General features: G+C 46.9%; 1 protein-coding gene across 1 annotated transcript in view; it reads right to left on the bottom strand.

The window, feature by feature from the left end:
- LOC149875192 (gap junction beta-6 protein) overlaps window positions 1-15551 on the bottom strand; it is a 55184-nt gene extending 39633 nt beyond the window's left edge. Inside the window, exons 1-3 of the mRNA XM_090029237.1 lie at window positions 15257-15551; window positions 7770-7908; window positions 7166-7387 (exon numbers count right to left, since the gene is read on the bottom strand). The gene's annotated coding sequence lies outside the window, so the exon portion shown is untranslated. The remainder of the gene's footprint in view (window positions 1-7165; window positions 7388-7769; window positions 7909-15256) is intronic.
- Window positions 15552-23546: the final 7995 nt, after the last annotated feature.

Raw genomic sequence — 23546 nt, 5'->3', positions numbered from 1 at the left:
GATATTAGTTGAACAAAATGTTTTATTGATATATTTATCATTTTAAAGCACTTTGAAAGCCTATGAGTGCCTCAATCATTAAAATAAATTCTAAATACCTATATATTTTGGTGGTTGATTTTGGGGTTATTTATCATGGAAAATCAGAGCTCCGCCCGCCCCCCTTCACTCATCAGGACACGGGTCCAGCTGAGGCTGTGTCCCACCCCCATCCCTGCTTTGTGGCACTGAGCAGCCCTGCTATGCACTGCTGTGCCCCTCACTCCCAACTCTCAGTTCCCCAACCCCCCCGCACTTCTCACTCCCAACCTGCAGCCCCCTGTCCCTGCCAGTGCCCCTCACTCCCAGCCTGCAGCCCACTGCTCCCCCAGCCATGCCAGTGGGGGCCCCCAGCTGCTCCCTGCCCCATGCAGACTCACAGGATGGTGGTCTGTGGGGATACGGTAGATATGGCCTCCAGCGTGAGGTGATGCCTTGTTGAAGCACAGGCAGCAGTTGGGGCACCACACATTGCCCCATGATGCCTGCTGGGGCTGGGGCTGCAGCACAGTGGGGAGGACCAGTGCCACACTCCACAGCATCAGTGTGAAGTGGAGTATAGCTCTGGCCTGGGCCATGCTGCAGACAGCAGGTGGGCAAGGGGGCTCCAGGTGGTCTCCGTCCCTCCCAGACTGGAGCACGATGGCTCCAGCTCATGTAGGCAGAGGCAAAGCGAGTCTAGCTCTGGTGTGGGATGAAGGAAGGAGAAGGGGATGCCTATGGCACCTCCCACCCCAGGCTGAGGCTCCCATGCTGTGCACACACACACACATGCACCCCCTTCCCTGCAGCTCCCAGGGGCCCTGATGCCAGGGATGGAGGAGGACAGTGGACAATGCGGCGACCCACAGCCGGGCTCCACCTCCCATGCATGGGGGCTGGACCCGGCTTGATACGGCCCTTCCCACAACTGCTAGCAGATGCCCAGGGCTGCCACACGCAGACCAGGTCTTGACAGGGGCCTTCCCCTGGACAGCGTCTCCCAGCCACCCCACACCTGCGAGCACGGGCACTGGCCCCCAGCACCCCTGGAGGACCCCCCACCCCCTTCCCGCACTGAAAGGGCAGTTGCCTCTGGGCAGGCCTCATTGGCAACAGCATGGAGATGGGTTCACTGGCAGTGCCAAGCGCTGCCTCAGACCCCCCTGGCTTGCCACATACCCAGCACCCAAATTCTCAGCACCCCACGTACATCCCCTCCACACACCCTTCCCACATACAAACACACATATGCCCCACATCCCCCCATCCCCATAGCTCCCCTGAACAGTCCCCAAGTCCTGGTCTTTTAACTCCTCCCCATAGACTTCCCTGTATCTACCTGCTGAAGCTGCTCCCACCACCCTGCCTGGCTGTATGCTGGTCACGTGTGTGTGAGCACGCATGTGGCACCCCTGCCTCTAATCACCCTCCCCCTGCTCTCCCTAGCACCAAGCAGTTCCTTACAGGCTAAAACACTGCCAGCCTGCAAGAGGAAACCCATGGTTTCCTTCATTTTTCTTCTTTAAAGTGGAAAATCCATGATTATCTCCTTTAAAGGAGAAAATCCACATTTCCCCATGTTTTTCTGCAGTGGACAGAAGATCCAGATCCCTGATTATGAACCATGTAGTCATGTGACTCACTCCTTTAGCACCACCTGACTAAAAATGCTGCTGCCACTCAGAAAGTTCTTCATGTCTGACTTAAAAATCCTCTGCTGCAGTTTGAAGCTGTTGCTCCTAGTCCTGTCCACTCCAGCCATGGAGAAAAGTCAATCTCCTTCTTCTTTATAGTCACCCTTCAGGTATTCAAAGACTGTTCTCAAGTCCCCCCTCAGTTTTCTCTAGACTAAACAGTCCTACTTCTTTCCACCTTTCTTTATAAGTCACATTTTTCAGGCCTCTAATACTTTTTTTTTGCTCTCTGCTGAACTCTTTCCAATCTGTCCACATACTTCTTAAAGTGTGGGACCCACAACTGGACACAGTACGCCAGGTGAGGACTCAATAGTACCAAACGAGTAGAGCAAACAAATCACTTCCCTTGATTTGCAAGTGACCCTCCTGCTAATCCAACCCAGTATACTGTTAGCTTTCTTTGCAGCAAGAGCACATTGTTGGCTCAGATTCAGCTGGTTGTCAACTGTAACCCCCAGGTCCTCGCTGCACGACTATAGTAGCCTAAACAGTCATTCCTCAGCCTGTATTTGTGCATGCAATTTTTCTGTCCCAAGTGGGGGACTCTGCACTTGTCCTTGTTGAATCTCATCTGATTGATTTTGGATTGTTTCTCCAGACTATCGAGGTCATTCTGGATACTTGGGTGGAATAAGATTCATAAAATTAAAAAACTAAACTGAAATGTTTGGTATTTGTGAGAAGTCCTGTTTTTGGAACCTGTCCTGCCCTTGCTAATGGTCTCACCCCATGGGCAGGTGGGGAGAGGGAGAGGACCACTGTGCGACCCAGAGGTCCCCTGTTACACTCTAGAGCAGTGGTCTCCAAAGTGGGGTGAGCGCACCCCAGGGGGTGCGTGAGATGATCCCAGGGGGTGCACAAAGAAAATATTAGAACTCGTATTTTTATTTATTTTGTATATAAAAAAATAATAAAGAAATTAAGCTTTACTAATATTTAATATACAGATTGACACTGGCGCCCTCACTCAGTCCGTATGTTGGACGGTCATGTGTCACGTACGGTACATGAGGTATCCTGAGGGAAGAAGCGTTCGTTCGCTTTCAGCATATTGCAACATATTGCAGCTTAGGTGTGCCCGGTTAAGTGGATTTACAGATTATATTATCTAGTTTTAACTAAACTAACCCTCACAAAATGGACAAGTGGCTTAAAGAGATTCCTGCAAAGAAACCGCAGATTGAAGATACTAATACTAATAATGCAAGCACAAGTGAACAACAAGAAAATGGCAGAGCTGACACTTCTCCTACTCCTAGTACGAGCTCTTTGTCAGCCACATTACCAGGTAAAAACAATGACGATTTAATTTCTATTTTTTGTGTATGTTTTATAATGTACATAATATATTAGTACAGTAGTACATGTATATAATTTATAAATAAATAAATATACATATATTGGGGGTACGTGCTCAAAAAATTTTTACTGATGGGGTGCGTGAATATAAATATACTATATTGGGGGGGTGTGCTCAAAAATTTTTACTGATAGGGGTGTGTGATCAAAAAAGTTTGCAGACCACTGCTCTAGAGCATGCCCATGTAACAGGAAGCACTTCATTATGAAATGCTTCCAAACAGTATGTTTCCTTCAAGGTTCCTTTTGGTTTGGTTCACTTCTGCCATTTTTGGAGCACTTTGAAAGGCACATATATCTGTAAGGCTGTCCCCTGAAGGGCTTCAAAAGTGTTTGAAGAGCTTCAAATGTTACATTTCTCTAGGATGACCATATTTTGTTAAGGAAATTTGGGACAGGTGTAAGAGAATCCAGGATGGGGGGTGCCTGCATGTGCGTGTGCATGCACACACACACACACATGCATCCCCTTCCCTGCAGCTCCCAGGGGCCCTGATGCCAGGGATGGAGGAGGACAGTGGACAATGCGGCGACCCACAGCCGGGCTCCACCTCCCATGCATGGGGGCTGGACCCGGCTTGATACGGCCCTTCCCACAACTGCTAGCAGATGCCCAGGGCTGCCACACGCAGACCAGGTCTTGACAGGGGCCCCAACAGCACAGCACAAAGCTGCCAGCAGCAGGCAGCCATCCTGGCTGAGGAGCGGTGCCCAGCCTAGCCTACCTTCCCTGCCTCCAGCCACTGTTCAGCAGGAGCTGGCCTGGGCATTGCAGGCAGCAGCAGCCTCTCCGTGCTTCAATTTACACCAAGCAGCTGGGACACTGGGATGGCCTGCAAAATCCAGGATTCACCCAGACAATCCATAACATATGGTCACCCTACATCTGCACATCCCCTTGTCATTTTAGCTTTCTCTAGAGGGACCCGTGCACAGTTGACTATATGGAAGAGAAAAAAGATAATAATGTAATATATTATACTTGTATTTGCCCTTCTTCCTCCTACAACAGAGCCTGTCCCACTTCTGAGCAGCCAGGAGCCACAGGCCCTAGATACATGCTGCATGGGTTGCATATTCCCCAGACCACATTCTGTGCTATATGGCACACGCCCAGTGTGGTGCCCCCTCTGCTGCACCATACTGCCCCCTCATCCCATCCCAAATGTCTCCCCTACTGAACCATGCCATCTGGGATCCCCTGCTGTGCTGAGGATGTGCCCTTTTGCCCTTGCACTGCAGTGCCTCCTGATGCCCCAAGTACCCGAGCTGGGGGCTCCCTCAGCCCCATAGGCTGCCCCACCCTGCCCACAGGGGTGGGGGCAGGAAGCAGAAGTAGGAGGAGGGAGGGGGAGACTTTGGAGACAGCAAGAGAAGAACAATGGGGGAGCTGTGCCTGGACCAGTAGCCCAGAGACCACAGGTTACCCCCTTGGGGGCCAGATATGGCCCATGGGCCGCTAGTTGGATAGCACTGCTATACAGCATAGCCTACATAACACACATGACTGGTAACCTCTTAGGAATGTAAGACTAGAAGGAGCCAATGTGTCATTGCTTCCAAGGCCCCAAATTTGGCCCTCCAGAATTAAGAGACTGCCTCAAAGTCTGGGTCTGCTTCTGCTATGCATGTTTATCTGGCCACCTTTGTTAAAAAGGAGAATTTTTGGTTACATGTCAGACCTCCCTTTTCCTGTTTTCTCGTCATTGCTCCCAGGACTGTATGGAAGGTGAGTATGAGCATCTCTTGTACTATAAATGCAAAGGAAACGGCTTGACTTGCTGATCTCTCAATAAGTTAGCAGGCATGGCAGTTAGGAAAACCACCCTTACTCTAGTAACTTGAGCAGATATGATGTTGACTTATTGAGACAGTAAACAGGAAACTCCACAATGTTGCTTGGACATGAGTATGGACTCTGAGTGTTGTAAGAAACAGGCACCCAACTTTCATATAACCTGGGTCAATTTGGTAATCTTTGGGAAGCATGTTCCACATGAGCCAATGGTACATATTCTCCCTAATCCTCCCTGCTTCTGTGAAGCTCAGAACTGGCACAGAAAGACCAGGAACAGAAGAAGGTGTGACTTTCCTACATTGCAAAAGTGCTGACTCATCAGGTAGTTGGGATCACCTCCATCTTGCACTAAGAAAAGAATATCAGGTGTTGTTGAGAACAATTACTGTATATAGGGGTTTTTTCCACCAACTGAGTCGTCTGCAATGGGTGTGCCTGGTTTATGGATTGCAGGTCTTTTGAATGTAAAGCCTTATCAAAACAAGGACCTGATCTTCGTATTAAGCAGGCAATAGGTTGATGTGTTCTCTGTCAACTATAAATGAACTGTGTTGGCTGAAATTAAAACATTAATGAATGTGCAAAACACATGCGCAAAACATTTTGGAGAAATGGACCACTGTCAACCAGTAAACATTTTTACAAGACACTTTACACCATTAATTGCAAAGTTTTATTTTTAATTGAGGTGTGGGGGAAAGATGGCAATGGTACAATCCACATACCATTTACCTCACAGGCCACCCATGACTATAATATGGGTTATCACTATATTAAAAAAATACTGATAGGAAAGCAGGAACTTGAGCCACAAATCCATCTTGCCCTGTCCCTGGCGGTGGCCAATACCAGATGCTTTAGAGCAAAGTAAAAGATACCTTACAGTATGCTATTATGGGATTGATGGCGCACGGAGGGTGCATCTATATGTGCAATTAGCATGTAGCAATAAACTCCAGTGCAGTTCACGCCAGAGTTTATTGCTCCCAGGCGCAGCATTTAAGTGTGCCTAGGACCACAGCACATTGACCTGGGGCAAAGCAGCTGGGGCCCAGGGGATCAGTCTGCCACCCCAGAGCTGCTCTGCCTTGGTTCAACATGCTGTGGAGGGACTGGTTGGGGCATGAGGGTACTACAGTGTGGGGCTTGCCAGCAGACAGACACTGTAGCACCCTCATGCCCCACCCAGTCCTGGTCACTGTCTACATGTGAATTTCAGCTCAGGTAACTACTCTGCTGTAGGGTAGTACTTGCCCTGGATGGTACTATCCTACAGCAGAGTTAATTAATTTACTGAGCCCTAATAGGTGCACGTGTAGACAATGACACTTTACTGTGGAGCTAGTTAGTCAACTCTGCAGTAAAGCACACATGTAGATGTACCCACGGAGCACATTCTCATATGCAGTGGTGTGAGCTTGCAGCAGCAAAAATAGTAGTGGCACAAATTTGTGCCACTACTTTGTGCCGCTGCACATGCCCCTGCACATGCGCTTTGGTGTGGGGTAAAATGCCTCACTTTGGGCAAACTGCCATTTTCCTGTTTCTCCTGGTTGCTGGCATGTTGGAGGAGTTGGGGTAGAACTTAAGGAGGGGAGACACTCTGGCTGGCAGCCAGAGCATCTTCTTCAAGGACCAAGCCTCCATGTCTGCCACTGCACACTCCTGTGGTATGTGCCATGCCACTTTTTTCTCAGCATATTTTTTTGCTACTGGGAAATCCCAGTAGCAAATTTTGCCCCCACATTGAACATTTTCAGTATAGGGCACATCTTAATGTGCTGGGCAGGCAGTTTGTGGCACCACAAAGAGGTCTGCACATCACAAACCACATGTGTCTTCACATCTGGATCTGGCTAGGGTGTGCTTCTTACCTCCTGAGTTGGAGGCTGGCTTACACCATAAAGTTTGAAGGTTTATCTCACCGAGTTAACAGGAAGCTATGATTTGTGCAGTCCAGGGTCCAGGATCTATTGTAATTCAGTTCTGTAGCATTTCCATCTTCAAGGAAGCTCCAGATGGAGGGTGTTATCCCACCACCTAGCCATGTGAGCAGAGGATCCCTGTAGGGAACGAGAATTTGGAGAACATATCTACCCCGTTCCCACCCTGAAGGGCCCAGAATGCTATTGCAATCTCTCAAAGCAGAAGGGAGATGGGATGCCTTGCAGATGCAGTCACTGGGCTGATTGTCAAGAGACATGTGTGGCAGACCCTAGCCCTTCTGCCTTGTGGGGATGGACCATCCCAGAGTCTACTCACCTACCACAGCTTTGGGTGTTATTCGTACCTCTGTGATGTTGCTCAGTGGTTCTTGCCGGTTCAGAGACAACCCTTTGGTGTGTCTTCTGTGGGGCTCTTCCTCCCCTACACCCTATCCCTTTCCACTCGGGTGTTCTTGTAGATCACAGGCTGTGCCTCGATGCCATTACAGGTGTTTCGATGCACAGCTGGGATGATGCTCCAGTGTCACAGTTGCTTGCCGTGCCTTATTGCACTTGCAGAAAAATTGCTAACACAAGAAAACAACATAACTCAGTGTGGCTCAGGCTAAGCAATGGGTGGGGCATCATTGTCCCCATGATGAGCTGTTCATTCCTAAGCATTGGGGCTTAGGGGTTTGCTTTTTCAACCCCTCATTCCCCTTCTTCTATGTGGCTCCTTTTTTCCCAGGGCTTTTTCCTACTACCCCAAAGTCAGGTGTCCCAGTGGGTCCATGTGGTTCCTGTTGAGCCAGCTTGTGGACAGACATGGTGGGTGTCCCCTGACAGTGCACTTCATGTGTGCGGTTGGGTTGTCAGAAGGCTAGGGCATGGCAGGCCATCCCACCAGGGTTTGCCTTTGTCAGGTGCCCTCTGGGACCCCTGGTTCACCCTCTCCTATAGCTGCCTAACCTGTAATGCAGCAGGCTCCAGAGTGGTGTAGGCTGATAGGCTCAGCTGCTCCGGTGCAGATTGCCCAGTCCTGGCACCTGGGTCGGGTCCCAGATGGGCCACTGGAGCTGTGCCCAGCTTCCTCTGGGCAGTCTTCATCCTGAAACATAGATGGCTCTCTGGGTCAGCTCCCTTTACGCTCAGGCAGGCTTGGGCCAGTTTCCCTGGCTTACTGGCTGGCAACATCAGCAACAGAGTGCTCCCAGTGGAGGGGAGCACATCTGATTCTGGTTCCAGCACCGAATGCATCCTGCTACATTCCTAGCTCTAGGCCATTTTTCAGTGTACAGCTGCTGGGCCATGCTTCAATCAGGGCCTGGCTTCTCTGGCCACAGAGCTGCAGCTGTGCCAGTGGTGGCCTGGCCACCTGGGCTACAGTACAGAGGTAAGCTAGGCAGGGCCCTGCCACACATGAATTATTTATCCCCAGAGCTGCCTTTGTAGAGAGATAGCAATTAGGAATCACACTTGAATCCCCCAAATCAGATAGCCATATCAATAATGTTGCTTCTCTATAGCACTTTCCATCACCAGTTCTCAAAAAGTTTTACCAGCATCAATTAACTAAGGCTTTCATTAGATAAGGGAATGGCATTTCCATTTAACAGATGGGAGACAGTGGACCAGAGAAGAGTTAAGTTTCTGAAGTTACACTAGAGATCTGTGATAATGCCTGAAAAAAACCCAAAGTATATTGATCCATGGACAATGTATTAATCCCAGGATAATTCTTCCCCAAAATAATCTTATGCAAGTTTTATCACCCTTTCATCTTGGGAAATATCTGATTAATGCTCATGTTTTATAATCCACCCTGAATTGCAAAACTGACTTCAAAATTGATGGTTTGATCTATGGTGCCTCCCTTTCATCAAGACGGGTCGCATATCAGACTAAGGTACCTCTTCCAGCTCAAGGACTTAGAAATTATAACTGCGGAGAGAGGGAGAATAAACTGTTGGGAGAGGAAAACAGAATATAAAATTCATTAAAGGGCAAGAATAGTGGCCCTCTTAATCCATCCTCATCTGACCCACTGAATTTTCAGCTGTACTGGGGTGACTGAGAGTTTGGTTGGCTTGTCCCATTGTATCCATTGACCATATTGAAGTTGTTTGTGCTGCTATTGGAAGACCCAAGTACATGGAGCCATAGGTCAGATAGCTACCTTGTGAAGAAATAGGATAGGTGGAGACTCAAGGGGTCCTCAAAGATTTTTTTAAAAAGACACAAAACCTCCCAGGTGCCTCCACCAAAATGATGATTGCCGATATAAATGAGGTTCCGTTGCTTCTTAGAACAGCGTTCAGGAGAGGGCTGTTAGGTGGTCCAATGAGCTGATATTTGGATATGAAAGGTATCTGAATTTGACAGCCTGGACACAAGGACAGCGGAATATGCTATAACCGGAATATGGCAACCTACACCTACAACTCAGTCATCCCTCTGGAGGTGTAACAAAAGTAATGGCCTGCAAGACAAAATTCTAGGAAACATTGCTACAAACCAGCCAAAAGGAGTCATGCCAGTGTTTGCTGCACCCAACATTTCCTGTTGCTTCTTCTTTAAAGACTGCACAAGCAACTCCCCTCAGCATGAATACCACCTCCCCAAGTGTTAGGGGGAGGAAATCCTAACAGCTAGTAGCACTCAAACCAAATAGTTTATCCAAAAACTTCTCAGTCCCAGAATACACTGTATTAGTGTTTTCATTCTATATAAACTAACCAATGTATTTGAGGAAATGCATTTTTCTCCAATGAATATCAGTGCAATGTTATTATAATCCTTCCTTTTGAAGGCAGGCATTGAAAGGGTTTCTACCATATTTACTCAAATACAAAATGAAGGTTTTTCCCCCAACTAGCATGGGGGAAAAAAGCCCCTCATCTTATAATCACATACATGGAAATCTCACTAAATACATGGTCTATCATTAAACTGTTGCCAAAAGCATGTGCTCAGCAATGGAAACCAGCTATAAAGCTGAGTAAATGCAGCCAAGACTGAGCATGATATAAAACACATGGCCCACATTGGACAAACATGCTGATGGAAAACTTATTTTTTTATTGCAAAACAACTAAAAGAAACTACATCAAAACGTGACAAGCTCCACCTATAACTATACCTTGTTCTTGGTACACCCCTTTTCATCATTAATACACTAACCTCTCCAGAAACTCCCCAACTCGGGAAGGAGTAATAACTTTCACTCCATTCCTTTGTCCTTCTGGAAAAAACACTGCCACATTTTTTTTCTCTATCTCTTCTCTGCCTTCTCCTTCCCCATCTCACCCAACTAGACTTTGAGCCATTGATCACTACCCATTGAGCCCAATGATCTAGCCAGCTTTCTATCCACCTTACAGTCCATTCATTCAACCCATACTTCCTTAGATTGCTTGCAAGATGCTGTGGGAGACCATATCAAAAGTCTTCCTAAAGTCAGGATATATCACATCCACTGCTTTCCCCACTTCCACAGAGACAGTTATCTCATGATGGAAGAAATCAGGCTGGTCAGGCATGACGTTACCCTGGTTTATCCATGCTGACTGTTCCTAAACATCTTCTCCTCCAAGTACTTAGAAGTGGACTCTTTGAGGACCTGTTCCATGATTTCTCTGGGGACTGAGGTGACGCTGACTGGTCTGTAGTTCTCTAAGTCCTATTTCTTTCCTTTCTTAAAGATGGACACTATATTTGCCTGTTTCAATTATCCAGGACCTCTCCCAATCACCACAAGTTTTCAAAGATAATGGCTAATGGCTTTGCAATCACATCAGCCAACTCCCTCTGCACCCTTGGATGCACTGCATCTGGCCCCATGCACTTGTACACATCCAGATTTTCTAAATAGTCCCTAACCTGTTCTTTCACCACTGAGGGCTGCTCACCTTCCCCCAAACTTTGCTGCCCCGTACAGTAGACTGGGAGCTGACTTAGCCTATGAAGACAAGGAAAAAAGGGTGTTGAGTACTTCAGCCTTTCCCTCATCATCTGCCACTAGGTTGCCACCCCCATTCAGCAAGGGACACTTTCCCCGACTTCCCTATTGTTGCGAACATACTTGTAGAAATCCTTGTTTCCCTTCCTGTCCCTTGCTAGCTGCAACTCCAATTGTGCTTTGGCCTTCCTGATTTCATCCCTGCATGCCCAAGCAATAGTCTTATACTCTTTCCTACTTGTAACCTGGGTGGCGGCCCAATAGTTGCCACCCCTGCCCAATATCAGGGATGGTGTGGTGAGAGTGGGGCAGGGCTTCCGGCCAGCACCAATTTACTTTCCAGTCAGCCCCTGCTCCCCACAGAGCAGCCTGTGGTCCCAAGAAGGTCTAACACTTAACCGATTTAACTATTTACACTTTATTTACAAAACAGTAGGAAAGGTTATTTACAAGTGAATTTAAATGGCATAACCAGAATCACAAAACAAACCAGAATGCATTTGTCAACCCTTGACTTAAGAACCACAGGCAGGGTAACTGGCAGCTTTCAGCCACTGCTGAGATGCTACCACAAGGAAGCAATGTGCTCACTCCCGCAGCAATCAAATTGTATCAAACCCCAACCCCCCAAAGAGGCTGAAGGGCGACCCTCCATGGCAATCAAAAAGGCAAGCAACAAGCAACAGAGTAGGTTCCTGCAGCAATCAGCATGACCCAAGCACAAAGCTCAGGGACTCCATCTGATGACAATCAGCTGCAGAATAAGGGACAGGACTAAGTCCCCTCTGAGGCAGTCAGTGGCAGAGGGTCAGCAGCACAGGCAGCTCCCAGGGTTCATTGCTCTAAACCCCTGCCCCAGATGACTGGCCTGGCACCCCACACACATCGCAGCTTGCCAATCCTGCTCCAAGCGCAGGGCTCCCCGGCTCTACCCTTGGGGTCGCTCAGAGTTCACCAGCCCTGTTTCTACCCCAGGGTAAGTATCTCAAGCCAATCTGGTGAGCCCACATTGGCAGTCTGTTACATCCTCATCTGTCCAAGCTTCCACTTCTTGTAAGCTCCCTTTTTGTGGTTAAACTCACCAAAGCTGGTTGCCTGCCATATTTACTAGTCTTTCTGCATATCAAGGTGGTTTGTTACTGCACTCTCAATAAGGTTTCTTTAAAATACAACCAGTTCTCCTGGACTCCCTTTCCCCTAACCTGGCCTCCCAGGAGATCCTGCCCATCAGTTGTCCGAGAGAGTCAAAGTCTGCTTTTCTGAAGTCCTGGGTCCATACTCTGCTGTTCTCCTTTCTTCCTTTTGTCAGAATCCTGAACTCGATTATCTCATGGTCACTGCTGCCCAAGCTGCCATCCACTTCCACCCTGTTTGTATGCAGCAGATCAAGAAGAGCATGGTGCCCAGTTGGTCTCTCAAACATGCACCAGGAAGTTGTCTTCAACAGTCCAAAAACTTCCTGGATTGCCTGTGCACTGCTGTACGGCCCTCCCAGAAGATGTCAAGGTGACTGAAATCCCCCATGAGACCCACGGCTTGTTATCTGGAAACTTGTGCTGGTTGTCTGAAGAAAGCTTCATCTACCTCATCCTCCTGTCTGAAGAAAGCCTCATGTATCTCATCCTGCTGATCTGTACCTCCCCACATACCTCAGGGCTTTGATCTCCATCTCCTGGCAGACACAGTTTAAAGCCCCCTTCACTAGGTTAGTAAGCTTGTCTGGGAAGATGTTCTTCCCTCTCTTTGTAGCTCTTCCATCTCTCTAGGTCTTCTAATCTGCTGCCTCTCTCTGTCTGCCTCTTTTTCCAAGAAGACCTGCCCTAGCAAACTCCTCTGTAGCTGGCTTGTTTGCTGTTCCTTGATCCTAAAGGTTCCCTTTTCCCTGCAAACCACTTTCATCTCAGCTAGTTTACAGTGAAGGAATGTGAGAAAGAGTTTCCAAGCAAACTGCCTAGCAAACTCCCTCTTATTCTGGATTCTAGTTTCACAAAATGCTTAAGTATATCTCTATTATATCTGTCCCCAGCCATTGCCAACATTTTTTACATAATTCCACTGGAAGTCCGTCTCTTTCCAGTGCCTTCCCTCTCTTGCAAGCTTTTAAACAGTCCTCCACTTCTCTCATACTTAACTTCTCCAATTTATGTTTCTTTCCATCCCGTTCCTTCCTTTTATCCCCTCAAGTAACATCTTCATTTTTCCACCATCCACTGCTCTTCTTTTGTGCAGCTCTTTATAAAACTCTGCCGCTCCATCCAACACCTTCACGCTCTCTTCTCTTCAGATTTCTTCTTTAGTTCTTACTGCTTTCAATTCCTTCCTTCTTTCCTCACTTTCATTGAAATATATGTACACCATCCTTCCCCCTTCTTCACCCAAGATGCTCTGGACAGAAAGATTTTCTCATCTGTTTTCCTTTTGAACTATTTTTCAGTCTGTCACTTTATGTCTTCCAGTTTTTCTTTCACTTGTACTCCTCTTACCACCTCTTTTAATAATACCTGTTCCTTGCCTGCAGGTCTTCTAGCTCTTCCACCCTGTTCTTCATTTCTCTTTGACCAATATTTCTGAAAAATTCTCCTCTTCTCTTGATCCACCACTCCCAGATGCTTTTCTAGTATCTCTTCAGAGTCCTCCACCCTTTATACAGTTCCATATTCTTGACAGGTCTTCTCATCTTGTAATAATTGAACATCTAACTTCCACATCCCTTATCCCTACTTTCACATTTATCTAAAGTCATTTCCATTCTCAGCTCTGCTAATCACTGAAGGTCACATCTAAGATCTCCTTCTTTCCGATCCCTACTCCATTTGGGGTTAATATAAAATCAGTCATTGACACCTGTCTCCCACTCAGTTCCATCCTTGTAGTCACCTTCTTACCAACCCATACATCCTTTAAACCTCATTCTATTAGATTAATCAGTACCTTTGACAAGCTGTTTAGCTCTCCCTTCCCTCCATCCCCTCTCCTATCCCCCTCCTTGATATGAGCCTCCACTAGAATATGCTGCCTACATCCACCTACATACACCTCTAATTTCTTAAACAGGGTGATCCTTTCTTCTTTTCCAGCTGGTATGTATATATTTAAAAATCCCTAGTGCCTTCTTTACAAACTCCACCATCATCCACTTCAGTCTACCTTCAAGAATCATTTGCACCTGCCACACTTCGTCACTTTTGAACAAAATCACGATGCCAAACGCTTTTTTTACATCTGGCCCCACCTACTGTGACAGTACCCATCATCATCTCTTTACAAATCCCTCTCCCATGGGATTCCACACTCCTGTCCAATTTAATCCCCCTCAATATTGGCATAATTTTATCCCACCTCTTCCTCAATAACACACTTCTGACATTTATGGGACACAAAGTCATTCTTGTCCATTTAAATTACACATCTCTGCCACTTTATAAGTCTTCTATGCTGCTGCTTGATGCAGTCAGCTCTAATCCTCCCCCTCTTCACATCTCCATAGTTTTTGCCAGTTGTTTTATTGCTTTGACATTCAAGAAAGGTTTCCCTACCTTTCCACTTCTTTCCTTCCATTTTTCCCTCTCCATTAGTCCCAGAACACATTAGCTCTGATAAGCTTTTCATCAGCCTGTCTTTCTCCCTCACTCTTTGTCTGCCTACTTTTTTCTAAGCTTCATAGCATATGATTTCTTTCTTTTCCCAATCTGGCTATCTTTTTTTTTTCTGCTTTATCCTCACTCCTTTTTCTTCTTCCTGTATCGTTCTCTCCTCTTTCCCTTCTCTCTCCTGTGTCTCAAAGTCACTTGCTCCACTTGTCTTCCCGTCTTTTCCCTCCTCTGCCACCAGCTGTGTCACTTTGACAACTGAAATTTCACTCTCTTCCTCTCCTGATCTTCCTTCTTGGGACATCTCCTCCAGTGTCATGCATTCTCACTCAGCACCTTCTTCATCCCCACTTTTCCTTTTCCTGTCTTTACTTCCCTTCTGTAGATCTAGATTTATTTGAGAAGAAATATCACCACTGTAGTGTCTGTCTTCCCCACAAATAACACACTTCAGTACCTCTTGGCACCCTGCCACCCTGTGCCCTTTCCCTTCACATCTGTAGCATATTGCATGCTGGCAATATGCTGCCAGATGTCCTTCCTGCCTACAGTTGCTATAGAGTTTAGGCTATTCAAATCAAATTGTAAACCCTTGGTGTGGCCCTACTTGAATTACTGACGGTATGTGCATTATCCCATCAGGACTCCTCTCATCCCCCCTCGTTACCCAAGCTCTCCACAATCCCACCCATATACCATATTTATCATGTATCTTCTCAACATACATAACTTTTTGTATATAATACTTCAACTGTTTCTCTGTCTCCCCCATCTCAAGCATGTCTATGTACATTTGAATAATTATTGTCCTCTCTCTTGTTTTCCCTCCTGAAATAAAATTTATCCTCTTAAGTTCTTCTCTCTCACCATGATCACCTCTTGGCCAAACTGGCCAGTTGTGGCCTTACCTCCACCACGATCCGCTGGCTGGGAAACTGGCTCCGTGGTCGGACCAAGAGGGTTGTAATTGATGGCAGTCACTCATCGTGGTGTCCTGTGACCAGTGGGGTCCCTCAAGGCTCTGTCCTGGGACCCATACTGTTCAACATCTTCATTAATGATGTGGACATTGGAGTCAAGAGTGGACTGGCCAAGTTCGCCAATGACACCAAACTTTGGGGCAAAGCATCCACGCCAGAAGATAGGTGGGTGATCCAGGCTGACCTGGACAAGCTCAGCAAATGGGCAGATGAGGACCTGATGGTATTTAACACCGAAAAATGCAAGGTTCTCCACCTTGGGAGGAAAAACCTGCAGCTTCCTTATAGGCTTGGCAGTGCTACGTTGGATAGCACTACAGAAGAAAGAGACTTGGGGGTCATCATTGACCACAAGATGAACATGAGCCTCCAATGCGATGCTGCGGCTAGTAAAGCGACCAAAACGCTGGCTTGCATCCATAGATGCTTCTCGAGCAAATCCCAGGACATCGTTCTCCCCTTGTACTCGGCCTTGGTGAGGCCGCAGCTGGAGTCCTGCGTCCAGTTTTGGGCTCCACAATTCAAAAAGGATGTGGAGAAGCTTGAGAGAGTCCAGAGGAGAGCCACGCGCATGATCAGAGGTCAGGAAAACAGATCTTACGATGACAGGCTGAGAGCCATGGGACTCTTTAGCCTGGAAAAGCGTAGGCTCAGGGTGATCTGATGGCCACCTATAAGTTTATCAAAGGTGACCACCAGGATCTGGGGGAACATTTGTTCACCACAGCGCCCCAAGGGATGACGAGGTCGAACGGTCACAAACTCCTGCAAGACCGTTTCAGGCTGGACATAAGGAAGAATTTCTTCACTGTCTGAGCCCCCAAGGTCTGGAACAGTCTGCCAGTGGAGGTGGTTCAAGCACCTACATTGAACACCTTCAAGAGTAAATTGGATGCTTATCTTGCTGGGATCCTATGACCCCAGCTGACTTCCTGCCCTTTGGGCAGGGGGCTGGACTCAATGATCTCCCGAGGTCCCTTCCAGCCCTAATGTCTATGAAATCTATGAAACCTACTGCTGCATACATCTTCTAGAAATCCTCATAACCTTCTCAGCTCCAATACAAAATTTCCCAAGACTTCTGGCTAGGAAAGGTAACAAGGCTATTCAAGTGTTCTGCTTTAACATCCAAAACTTCAATCAATATTTTTTCTGTCAATTCATATCCATTCATCATCCAGCTTCTCTGTTCTCCTTCCCTTGTTACTACGGCTCTTATTCTCAAGCACAGATTACTTGCCACTCTCTCTATCTCTTGCTTCCTCACATCTTCTTTCTCTTTGCGTGCCTGGCTTATTCCTCCCACTAGTCGTCTTCTTCCCTTCAATCACTGTTTCAGTCTCATTTTTCTATCTTGACCTCCTCTCCTCCTCTTCTCCTGTTCTTCCTGCCACTGGACTCTTCACTCATTGCCTTCTTCAATAAAGCCTCCTCCAAAACCACTAATCCCATCACACCTTTTTTCCCCTACCTTCTTTCATCCCCTCCTCCCCACCTTAATCCATACTCCAACAGATTCTTGATCTCTGCTTCCAGTCTCCAGGAATCTGGACGTGGCTGTGGGTAGCACCATGGCTAGGGTTATGTATCTATATATATAGAGAGAGAGAGAGAGAGAGAGAGAGAGAAATACATATTTTCACAAAAAAAGTTTGTGCTACATATAAGTAGGTGTCAATGTGCTGCTCAAAAGTGTGTTTATGGAGTACTTGTGCTAAAACTTGCAGCTGTTTAAAAATAAATTAACACGCATCAATCCTGAATAAACCAAATGCATGGGCACTATATGCAAATTGCTACAGCTATGTTTAATTTCAAGGTCATTGTTTTCAAATTTGCTCCTCACTTCCATGTGCTCAGGAAGAGCAGGATCTGATGATAGTAAAGAGTGAGGGAAGGGACTGTCGGAAGAAAAAGTTTTGGGGGAAGCAGAGAGCAAAGGGCTACTTGACCTCCTCCCCCTCCTCATTTTTCCCCTTATGTAGCAGTGGGCAGGAGACAAATTCAAGGCAACCCCCAATAATTAGATTCTATACTTTGAAAATTATAACAGATTTATACATTTTCCATATATAGAATCTAATTATATATATGTATAATTAGACTGGGGAGTCATCTTATAATCAGAGTAATCTGGGTAAATATGGTCTTTCTTTCCATCTTTGTTGCCCATTGATTTATATTTCTCTTTCCTGTTCCTCAGATAACCATAGGTGCTGAGTACATGGGGACCCAAGGGCCATGACCCTCCTCAGCAAGAGGCCAGGGTGACAACCATCTCTGATGGAAGACTGACAGACCCAGGTTGCTGTGCGCCCCTGAAATGGGCTGCGGGAAGTGGGCTGCAGGGATGCCACGTGTATGTGTGTGTGTGCACACATGCGTGACTAGGAATATGCCCCAAGCAGTGGAGAGCAGCTCCCCAGCTGCCTGCAGGTAAGTCTATGGGAGGAATAGGTTGAGGCCCCCACGGTGAGGGAGGGGGTGGGTAGGGTGCTGGGCCTGGGCGTGCTGACCAGCCAGGGCAGGGAGTGGGACAGAGCCACAGGCAGTTTGTCTTGGGGGTGGGGGGAGCAGGTCCCTGTCACTGCGCACACTCCCAGAGAACGGTATGGGGGAGCCGTGCCCCGCCCAGATATGTGAGTGGGGCAGGGGCAGATATGGGCTGCCCTGCTGCCCTTCCCCCAGGACACCCCTGCTGGCCATGCCACAATGGTGAGGTGCCCCTTGCTTGCCCAGCAGCAGTGGGGGGAGCAGCACAGAGTTGTACCCCCCACTGCTGCTGCTGGGTGGGCAAGGGGTGCCTCGCCATGGCAGCACAGCCAACGAGGGGCTCCCGGGGGGGGGCAGCAGGGCAGGGAGCCCCGAGCCTGCAGCAGGCAACCTGCATTTGCCTCTCCCCCCATGGGCTCTTTTTGACTCTGATCCAGCTGTGACATCACAGGGAAAGGGGGCATCATCTTAGGCCCCCTCCTAGCAAAATAAAAAAATCAATGCCTATGCAGATAACCATATCTGATTATACAGGTTTGATGCATAAATAATGACAAAAAATTACCCAAGGGATATTGGAGTGCACACCATAGGGGCGTTGCTTATATCCATGAAGTATGCCAGCTTTATGGTCTGGGTAGTTCTACCTGTAAGTTGTCAAAACAGGAATTGCCTTTTTTGGTTTTTTGCATGTTAATCACCTGGTAGATAAAGGCAATATAGAATCTTGTACTGTCTGTAAAGGCTGCTGGGATGACTACTTGAATAAAGCTGAAGTGAGGATTAGTCTGTTTTAAGGGGCAAGCTGGTTACCGAACACAGAGCCCTTTATACGTGCAATGTTGCAAACAATGCATTGCTGTAGTTTGGTGGGTGCACACACAGATGGATTAAAGTTTAAATGCCTTAACATGGCAATTTTAATGCCTTAAAGGAACCACTAAAATGCTTCTTTGTGCTAAAGTCAGTCTTCAAAGCCAATTAAAGCTCCTTTTCCAATTGACATTGGCATGGCATAAGATCACAAGTAAGGAGAGGGTGTGGTAGTTACATGCTGGTACCAGCCAGACCTTCAAGATGTTTTAAATAAGGTGAGTCAAGCATGTCTCTTCAGAGCGCAGCTGGGAAGTTAGGAAACAGTTTATGACTAATTGCCTCAAACAGACTGAGTTACCTTTAGAGTACTGATTTAATATCTGCTCCCATTCAAGTGGTAATGGTGTTGCAAGCCTATGTAAAACCAGATCAATTTTAAGTGGAGAGGATTAGGGTGGTTGTACAGCTGGGCAGGATTGCCACCACCCTGCTAGGAAGTCCTAGTATCCAGGATACAAGTCTTAGTGCCTGTACCACCTTGCATTTGCATCAGATGTGAGAACTTGGTATATGCTGCAATAGGAAAGAGGACCTTAATGCAGCAGTAGTTAGGCAAGAAGGGACCATTGGTGGTTTCCTCCTCCTGCATGGGGGTCTTACTTCTGCCCCCCTAGAGTACTTTTCAGGTCACGATTATTTTTATAGTGTCACGGGTTAGCAGGGGTGGGAGGAGAAACACTAAATAAAAGGCAAGTGTGTGCCCTGACCAGGTTTAGCTACTTAAAGCTATCCTTGAAGGCAGTAGTTCTTGGAAGGTTGGTAGCCTGGGACCAGCCAACGCAGAAGAGGCGATGGCATTCTAGCTCTGGGCTTTGCCCTCTGCACTACAGTCCCTTGGTAATTCTTTGAGATAGCAATGGAAACAAGGTTCTCCGTCAGCACCTCTACCCACTCTACCCACTCTGCAGGCTGCAGCCCTGGAGCTGAGGCCGTGAGGGTACATCAGGGATGCCTTGCACTGCTGCTCTCAAGCATGGCAGAGAGATCTCAAGAGCAGGTGAAGCTTATTTTTCTCCAGAGCACCACAGGGGTGGTATAGACACACCTTGATTTACCTTGTACCATGACAGATGGATGAGTCTGTCCTCACTGAGGACAGAAAGCAAATACTTCCTAGGTTGCTCCCTCTAAGTGGGGGGATTCTAAAGATGGAAACAGCAAGGGGGCGCTTACTGACAACCTACAATAGACCCAGAGGATGGTGCATGTTGTTGCTATCCCCAAAGAGCTGAATGAAGATGGGTCCTTCCCACCCTCCTGAGCAGAAGGGAGAAGCTCAATCACTCAGGAATCAGAGGATTCAGGAGACATTATTACTATTATTCCATTACTAAGTGATAGAACAGGAAAAGTGGCCTGACATGAGAAGACTCAGGTCACTGTGTTCCTGTATCTTCACAGGGAAGACAACATACCCTAAAATGCTATAATCCTGAGAGCAAAATATTTCAGTATGCATACAGAGCCAAGTATATTGTTGGGACTGAGGTATAATTTGTAACCACAATTATGGACAGGAAGACTAGAGGGAACTGCTACATTTACTGGGGTTAGACTGGATGATCCTTAAGGTCCCTTACAACCCTGTTATTACCAAGCATAGTCAAACATTTAGTTTTCATATCATCCTAACCCAGGGGTGGTCACCAGGCCATTCTATCTGGCCCATGGGGCCCCTAAAAATTTAGAAAATTAATATTTATCTGCCCGTGGCTGCCTGTCATGCGGCCCTCAATGGCTTGCCAAAACTCAGTAAGTGGCCCTCCGCCCGAAATAATTGCCTGCCCCAATCCTAACCGCAACTACTAAGCATATGTAGGTTATACTAAGGGAAGAAATGACGTGAGAAATCTGTTCTAGTCTGAACAGCCAAAACAAGTCGCCATGTCTTCATATTTGTATAGCACTCAGAATGATCTCATTTACAAAAATCATTTAATTCCACAATACCCCATTGTAAGATTGCTGGTCCGACTGTTTATGAACAGTTATAATTTTGCCAGTTTTCACACTGTTGTTGTGACTAGTGATACTTGGTGGTTTTCTTAAAGCTACAACCTCTGGAATCATGTGAATATACGAGAATCCTGACTTAGAAAAAAGCTGGTTTCTAGTCTCATTCCTGCAGACAGAAGCTGAAAAATGTAACATCAGTATACCCAAAAAGCTCAAAACTGGACGGCAAACAGAAATAATCCATGACACCTTTTTTTATAAATATCATGAATTCTAAGCTGGTCTCATTCTGGAAGGGCTTGGCTCATCACATTTCAATACTTCTTCCCAGCAATATTGAAGTTACTGTGGTACACTGAAAATGGCTGACTAAACAGCTCTTATCAGGAGGATCCTGCATGTGACCCATGCCTAACACATGAAGTGATTACGAGGAAGAAGCATTTTGAGACACTAATTCAACTGGTGGCATGTTGGGCCTAGGCTAAGAGGAGTCTCTGATGGACTGGAACATTTATATATGCATCTCATCATATTTTTAGCACACTTATTAATTCAATAATCAGGTCCATATATCTCCATCTTCTTTTCTGCCTATGAAGCATTAATGGCAGCTGTCAGAAAGTAGGTTTCCATCCAGAAAGGCAATGTGTTTAAACGCTGCTCATTACTAAGTAGATTTTAAGCTCTTCAGGCCAGGGACTGCCTCTTCGCTTGGGTTTGTCCACTGCCAGGACAATGGGCTCTGTCAACAGTGGGGCCTTTGAGCACTTCTGTCATGGTATTAAATTATTATTTTTTCTCTTTAGCCTGCCTGACCCACCTTTAATGTTGCAACAACGCAAACAAGCTTTTGCAGTGGGTCTGAATGCTTGCGCTGGACCAACCTAAACTCATTAAACAATTGCTTAGTCAGTGCAGTGGAGCTGTCTGTGTTATAGGTTTCTACCAAGTACCATGGAGCCCCAGCCTCAAGTTTACAGGCCACTTTTCAGTAGAAGTGGTTGGGGTACTCAGCTGTGCTGTATACAATTTGTACAGTGCCAATGGATTTCAGGTTAATCAAAGCACCATTTCCACAAAGCCTTTGGACAGAGGCCTGGATTTACACCTTGCAATTCAGTCTCAATATGAGGCAGCATGTAGCTATAGAGCCCCAGGAGCAAGGCAGGGCCCCAAACTGACTCACCTTTGCAATCCAGTCCCTGCTTTCCCTGTCATGTTGGCTTAGCTGTTCCGGGCAGAGCCTTATGAGACCGAGGATTCAAACCAAAGCTCCACCTACTTCCCGCTCTGTCCTTGCTCGCCTGTCCAGGACAGCCAGTAGCAGCGTGTTACCACAGAATTTGGCCATGCAGGTAGTAGGGAACCTTCTTGCACTAATGCTTCATGAGGCTTATAACCAAGCCCAATGTGAGTGCATTAGTAAGTTAATGAAAGTTAGCCAAGAATGTACTAAGGAAAAGACAAGTGTCCTCCAGCCTTCAGCTGGGAAGTGAAAATTGATCTGCTGTAGTTCCCTCTGGCAGGAAACACTGCAATCCTGCCCCAAGAGTGGGACCATTCATCTTGCTGCATCCTCAGCTTTTCTGATTTCAGCATCCAACCCCAGAGATCTCTAGGTTCTAAATGTCCCTAAAGCTCCTTCACAGGCCAAGCCTGATCCAGACCAAGGGGATCAGTTTCCACAACAGTTACGGCTTCGCCAGAATTAGCTCTTCCATTCCCTGTTTCTGCCTTGGGTCATAAACCACTGACTGGTGCCTTAGCAGGTTCATAATTGTTCATAATTGCAGCAGAACAGACCCCAGATTGGGATCTCCACTCTCATCCTCCACTCAAAAAGTCTTAGTATGCAAAGAACCCTAGAGCCATGGCCATACACAAGTGTGTGGCTGAAGACTACTTAAAACATGGCCGATAGGGCAAAAATCTGAACCCTCAGAGGGTTCTGATAAAGACATTTCAAAATACAGCATCTTCTGTAACTTGTGTCTGCACTGCCCCCCAACCTCTCACTGTTTTCAAAATGGGAGGTGGGAAAGGGAGTGGAGGGAGTACGGTCTGTTTTTACAGCCCTTGCTGGAGGGTTGGGCAGGTATATTAGAGGCCACCTGCCCCCTCACCCACAATTTTGGAGCCCAGTATATTGGAGCTGCCCCTACCCCAAGTTTTCAGAATGGGAGGGAAGAAATGGAGCTTATTCTAGGGGTTCCCCAGTCGACATTAGAGGGTGTGGTGGGTGTATTGGAGTCCCTCTGATGGCTCCAATACACCTACCCCACCCTCCAGCGCTTGCTACAGAACTCCTAAAATGAGCTCCCTCTGCTGCCTTTTCCCTCCCATTCTGAAAATAGCATAGGCTAGGCTAGGAGGCAGCCAGCAGCTAGATACCCCTAACCCCTGGAACCAACAGTGAATTTCTGTTTGGTCCAGGGGATTCTTGTAACTCAGATCACTTCCTGCAAAAGCATGCTGAGTTACAGCAGGGAGGTATACTTCTGTCTGTGCTCTGGGATGAACAGCTGGAAGCCCAGAGATTGAGAGTTTGAGGCCATAGCAGGAGCTCTCATAGTGTGGCCATGAAGTATTCCAACAAGTCTGTGAATTCTGCTAAATACCTTGTCACAAGGATGCAGAAAAGGAAGGCATGTAAAGAATATTTAGATGTTAGGAAAAAAATAATTATAATGGCAAGGGAGCATTGCAAAGGGCTGCTAGGGAGGTTGTATAAGCCAATTCTTTGGAAGCTTTTAAGTGATTTAAACAAACATGAAACAGTGTGCCTCAGGGTGGGGTTATGGACCAAATTACCTCTAAAGTCCCTCCTACAGCTATATTTTTATTATTCTGTGAGATGGAATTTGTTCCTAGCAAAGGACTCCTGAAAATG

Source organism: Crocodylus siamensis, chromosome 1 (assembly GCF_052110815.1).
Source record: "Crocodylus siamensis isolate JL-2025a chromosome 1, ASM5211081v1, whole genome shotgun sequence".
Classification (NCBI taxonomy): domain Eukaryota; kingdom Metazoa; phylum Chordata; order Crocodylia; family Crocodylidae; genus Crocodylus; species Crocodylus siamensis.
This window is presented reverse-complemented; position numbering and strand designations above follow the sequence as displayed.